The sequence below is a fragment of the Rutidosis leptorrhynchoides genome, chromosome 6, assembly GCF_046630445.1.
Source record: "Rutidosis leptorrhynchoides isolate AG116_Rl617_1_P2 chromosome 6, CSIRO_AGI_Rlap_v1, whole genome shotgun sequence".
Lineage (NCBI taxonomy): Eukaryota > Viridiplantae > Streptophyta > Magnoliopsida > Asterales > Asteraceae > Rutidosis > Rutidosis leptorrhynchoides.
In genome coordinates this window covers 301,446,609-301,452,876 of record NC_092338.1, presented here as the reverse complement: position 1 = coordinate 301,452,876, position 6,268 = coordinate 301,446,609, and the positions used below count along the sequence as shown (strand labels likewise).

The 6,268-nt window shown below is 36.1% G+C and overlaps 1 non-coding gene across 1 annotated transcript; it reads left to right on the top strand.

Annotated features, from left to right (window-relative positions):
- Nucleotides 1-1,935: 1,935 nt before the first annotated feature.
- Nucleotides 1,936-2,042, top strand: LOC139856651 (small nucleolar RNA R71). Its single transcript, XR_011762118.1, has one exon. It is a non-coding gene; the product is annotated as a small nucleolar RNA R71 (small nucleolar RNA).
- The last annotated feature ends 4,226 nt before the right edge of the window (nucleotides 2,043-6,268 follow it).

Below are 6,268 nucleotides of genomic sequence, written 5' to 3'. Positions count from 1 at the left end.
TCACTTACAGAGAGTTCGGATGAAATGATAACCGGGAGAGTAGAATCCTCTTGAAGGTAAGCATATTCCAAGTGACTTGGAAGTGGCTTTAGTTCCAAAATGGGAGGTTCTTCAATCGATGTTTTACATTGGTACTCATTTTTTAAATCCAACTTTCTGTATTCTTCATCATTTGGTTCATAACCGTTAGACATCAAGGTGGTCAACATCTCCACTTCTTCCACCATGTTCTCTTCATCACCTTCTACCAAAATGCATTCCCCCGAACCTTGCAATTCTGTAAATTCCTACAACAACTCTGAATATGTGTCTATGGTTTGCAAATAATAACATTTATCATCAGTAGACTCGGGGTATTGCATGGCATGGTCAACGGAAAAAGTTACCTTGACATCCTCAATACTAAGGGTCAATTTATGCCCATAAACATCTATCATAGCCCTAGCGGTATTGAGGAAAGGTCGACCCAATATAAGAGGCACACGTGTGTCCTCTTCCATGTCCAAAATTACAAAATCGGCCGGAAATACTATGGTACCCACTTTTACTAACATATTCTCTAAAATTTCACGAGGGAATTTAACAGAGCGGTTTGCTAGTTGAATTGCTATTCGGGTTGGTTTTAGTACCTCGGGGTCTAGCTTAACATATAATGAATAAGGCATTGAATTTATGCTAGCCCCTAAATTCGCTAATGCTTTAATACATTCCAAATCTCCTAGGAGACATGCTATGGTAAAACTCCCAGGATCTGCTAACTTCTTTGGTATTTTGTTCATCAAAATTGCTGAACAATTAGCATTCATGGTGACGGATGAAAGTTCCTCCATTTTCTTCCGATTAGTAAGTAAGTCTTTTAAGAACTTAGCATATTTTGGCATACCTGAAATTACATCAATAAAAGGCATATTTATGTTAATTTGTTTAAACATATCTAGAAATTTTGACCTTTCGGCTTCTAGCCATTCTTGTTGTTGCTTCCTTGGGTATGGGAGCGGTGGTTGATATGGCTTCACTACGGGTTTCTCCCGTTCTTCCTTCTCAACCACTTGTTCTAGATCCTTAACCGGTTCACCATTTTTGTTCAATGGAACACTGAAATCGGAATTTTTGGGCATTCTTAGACCTTCGTATGCTAAACCACTCCGTGTGGTGATAACATTGGCGCGCTCATTTCGGGGGTTCTTATTGGTATTGCCCGGTAAACTCCATGGTTTTATTTCATTCAGTAAACTAGCTAAACCACTCATTTGCTTCTCCAAATTCTGAATTGAGGCTTGTTGGTTTCTAAACTGGTGTTCATTTTTCTCGTTCGTTTGGTTTATGTTTGTAATAAGCTGAGTTTGTGATGCAATCAACTTTTCCAACATACTCTCCAAATTTGAATTTTTCTCTTCCTGTTGGGGTTTTTGATAAAAACCCGGAGTTTGTTGTTGGAACCCACTATTTGACCCTTGTTGGTAATTGTAATTTTGACCTTGAGGGTTGTATGGGTTATTGAAGTTTCGGTTAAATTGGGCTCTTCCTTGAAATTGATTATTATTTCTTTGGCTTATGAAAGCCACGTCTTCTTTTTAAGCCATTGTTAAACCGGCATCACAATCTTTTCCTAAATAGAGACCACCATAGTATTCACAACCTACCTTCATACTATGAATTTCCTTGGTGATCTTGTCCATGTTTCGAGCAACACCGTCTATTTTCAGACTTAGGGAACTAAGGTCATCATAAGCACCGGCGCTTTGGACTTGGGCATGACGAGTAATTTGTCTTTCTTGATGCCACTCATGAGAATAATTGGCTTGCTTCTCGATTATCTCATAAGCTTCTTGCTCGGTTTTGTCCACGAGTGAACCTCCAGCTGCTTGATCTATAGAAATCCGGGTTGCAACATCACAACCCTTGTAAAAGATTTGGACTTTTTGGAAGGTATCCAAACCATGGTTTGGACAACCTCTTAGCATTTTGGAAAATCGATTCCATGCTTCATATAAGGTTTCCATCGGCTTTTGACAAAATTGGGTAATTTCTTGTTGGAGTCTCGCGGATTTAGAAGCTGGAAAATATTTCTTAAGAAATTTTTCCAACATATCATCCCAAGTTTCTATCGTAGCCTCGGGCAATGAATCTAACCAACTCCGTGCTTCCCCATGGAGTTTCCATGGTAAAAGTTTTAAAAGTACATTTTGGTCGATGTCCGCTTGAAGCTTAAATAGAACACATATCTCTTAAAAGAGACGAATATGTTCGTTAACATCTTTATTCGGACCTCCACCAAATTGACATCTGTTGTTAATCATTTGGAGAATAGATCCTTTTATTTCAAATTTTACCTCACCAGGTGGCTGAGTAATTGCACTTCCTTGTCCGGTTCGGGTTGCCTTTATCTTGGCCGCCATTGATTGTCTTGGTACCACCGGTCTTGCCTCTCCTTCCATTTCAAAATTTGGAAGATGAACGGGTTCACCAAATTTAGAATATCGTGGCTTAGTTGTACTTGATTCTGAATCAAAAGTTTCTTGCTTTGATGAAGATTTAAAAAGTTCAAGTACTTCTTTTGGGATCCTACCAAGCTTTCTATCAGGTTCTCTAAGCAGTGTAAGTAATGGAGAATCTGAATTTCAAGTATGTGGCATATGCAATCTAAAATCGGTCAAACACACAACTAACAAAACTATTAAACTCGCCGATTCTACAAAAAAAAATCAAAGACTATTAATAATTTAAAATAATTAAGAAACTACTTAATCACAAATTAGTTAACAATTCTATTTTGACACAAAACTATCCCCGGCAGCGGTGCCAAAAACATGATGTACAAAACGTGGTATATGAATTGTTGTATGAAATAGTATGAAAAAATACCGATTAAAGATTGTTACACACTAACGGGCAGTGTACCCGATCGTGTAGTAGTATAGTAAATGGTAAATTCCGTGTATCGTTCCAAGTACAGTTGTATTAGTCAAACTAGAATTAGAAACTATATTATGATTAACTAAGTAAATGAAACTTAAAGGTACAAGATATTATGGTTTTGTGGTTATTTAACGATTAGCCAAATCAGAGAAGATTGAAAGTAAAAAAAATATTTTTGGTCTTTTAAGTTTATATAATGAAAACAAGTGCAAAGAAAGCAAATAAGATAGTTTGATTTAGATCAAAAAGATGTAATGTTCATCTAGATATTTTACCATCGGTATTGGATGTAAGATATATTGTTAAGACCCGATTGAATGAATATGTGTGTAAGTTATCTAATAGGTTCACCAAGAGTTCTCTTTAGTAAACACGCAAACACAATTACAAGATCAAGGGTTCCCTTTTCAATATAGTTCTTGTATTTGTAATCGCATAACTTAACTAGTTCTAAGGCTTGAAACTTGACTTCTATGTTCATAGTTATCAATAATTGTATAAACGTTCGTTACATACAATTCATCCCTATATCGTCTAACCAATTGAATCTAATTTACCCCCTTGGTCCGGTTTAGTAAACAATCAATCTAAGACAAGTTGATTGTAAATCAATATGATAAATCAACAAGAGTTCTCTTTATCAACAACATATCAATTAACTAGTTACAAATGTTTTTTAACATCAATAAGCATGTTCTTGAATCAAGCTTAAAACTATAACACAAAATACATTCAATCCATAAGATTACATCCAATACCTCAGTTATTAATCTAGACAAACATTATAGAGTTTAGCCAACAATCATATTAACAAACAAAATAGCAATTAATTGATAAGTAGAATTCATTGTTAAGAACAAGAAATCAACATAATAGAGAATGAATCTTGAATGGAGAAGGTGTTGAATCTTGTTTCTTGGATGTTAAGCCTCTTCAAAGAGCTTGGAGTTCTCCAAAATAGCTCCTAAAATTTTCTTCTAACTCTTCTGGTTCGTATCTGATCGTATCCCAAACTGGTCTCCCAATCATTCACTTTTAAAGTGGTAAAAGTAGGTCAAAAAGCAAAAGTAGGCTGAAACCTACTACTGGAAGGCATCCCAGAATCTGGAAGGTGTCCAGTAATAAAGAACTAGATGGTGACCCATTTATTAGACGGCGTCCAGTACTAAAGGGCTGGACGGTGTCCAAAAATCTGGACGGCGTCCAGTTGTGCTGAAGTTCACTGTCTCATTTTTTCATAATCTCCCTTAATTTGGACGGAGTCCCAATCATTTTGGACGGCGTCCAACATATCTGAAGCCTTGTTTTATCATTTTAGAGCGCTAATTTGACCATAACTTGTATCGGGGTCAACCATTATGATATTACAACTCATATAATGGTCATAAATCATCAAAACTCTTTATAAATCACTTTCCGATTCAAATATTCATACCTTCGTGATTTATGGAAGAAAACGCCTTAACCATCTTTGATTCGAGAGCATTAATTACGATATTGAGATAGATATATATAGTGAAATTGAGCAATATCAAACACCCCACACTTAAACCTTGCTTGTCCTCAAGCAATTCATTCTTACAAAGTAGAAAACTATCAAACACACTTACATAATTTACTCGAAACACACACGTTTAATTGAAACACACGATTTAAGTATAACACACCATTATTGTAATCACACTCACGCTATATATACTTTGAGAAAACACGCACACATTTTTGAGAGTTTAGAGCCAAGCATCCGAAAAATTTGATACTAGGGAAATCAGGATCTTATTAAAATATGGTTTTGAAAATATCATGCTAGTTTTTACACTAGGCACGTCTTTCGATTTTGTCGGCTTTTCTGAATTTTGAAAAAATGAGTGCATGTTTCCCGCTATTGGTCAAGCCAATCCCTCCTACAGTACCTAACATCGCTAGATGTTGGTAAGAAAATAATGTGTTTAGGAGGATACACATTACGTCTGGATATTATCGATAATTATGAGGTAATCATCTAATTCGTTAAATCAATCATAGAGATTGAGGATCATCAGGCTTAAAAGCTAATTAATCTTTACGGAGATTATCCGTCCGGGGATCTGATAAATCACTAACATTTTGTGTATACATGGTGCCCCCCGTTTTACTAGTAAATCTCCCTCATTGAGATAAACTTTGACTACCAGTTTCTCTGCTTGACGTTGAGGCCTAGTAGATTTCCAGTCGATGTTAGTAATGACTTTTCAAGATTTTTCGTCACCCTACAACTGGTCTGGACCACATCTTCTAAATTAAATCAACAAGTGTGTCATTCGGAAGACTTTACTTCCTTGAGGATGGAATGGATACATCCTATTGGTAATAATAAAGTGGTCGGACGCAACATTGTCCTTGTTAGGAGAAACAATGAGGATCATCCTGTTTTAGTTTTTTTTTATCTGGCGCGGGATCCGGTTTTCGACCACGCTATGCAATCACCGCTCTCTCACGGTTTACACTCGTTTTGGTACAAGTGACCTACAAGTTAGCTTTACTAAACTAGTAGGATTTTCATCCAAATAATTGAATGATAGTGCAATTTCAAAGACTATTAATAATTTAAAACATCATTCAACATTTCTTTTCTAGTTTTTAGAACACAATGTATGTAACATGGTTTTTGGACAATTTTCGTTTCTAAGGCTACCTGAAAATTTTAAAATTTTAATCATAAACGCCTTAATTTTTGTAAAAAGAATTCCTGATAAATTTCTATCTCCCACCCCACACTTGAGATAATGCAAGGCCCTCATTGCTTGAAATCAGAAAAAGAATTAAATTTAGAGGGCAAAGTGATAGGGTGATTGTAGAAATTTTCAAATTTTTAACCTGTAAATCGTGGAACATGTAGACGGATGCCGCTGAACTTACTGCCAGCATAAGAGCATCATCCACTTCGCGATTATCATCATACATACATCATAATATCAAATGTTGCTGAACTTAATGCCAGTCTTTTGAAGTTCAATCTCGCTGCAAACAATAACAAACCAAACAAATAATACCAAAAATAACGGTGTTTTTACAACTACAACCATTATCAAATTAGTTAATATTACAAACCAAACATTGTTTTAATACACACCATAACAAATAAATAGAGTCTCAAAGTAATGTAACAAAATGATAATAGGTGCGCACGCCTTCAGTTGTTGTAAGGCCAAAAGTAATTCCCTGAGCCATCTCTGCTTGGGCGTCCCTGCGGGTATTGCTGCTTAAACCTGGTCCTTGCATCCTGCATCGAAGCGTTAGTATCATAAATTGGGTAATGAAGAGGTGGGTTTTGCGGATCAGTGTAGTAAGTGGGTGTCAGACGTTTTGT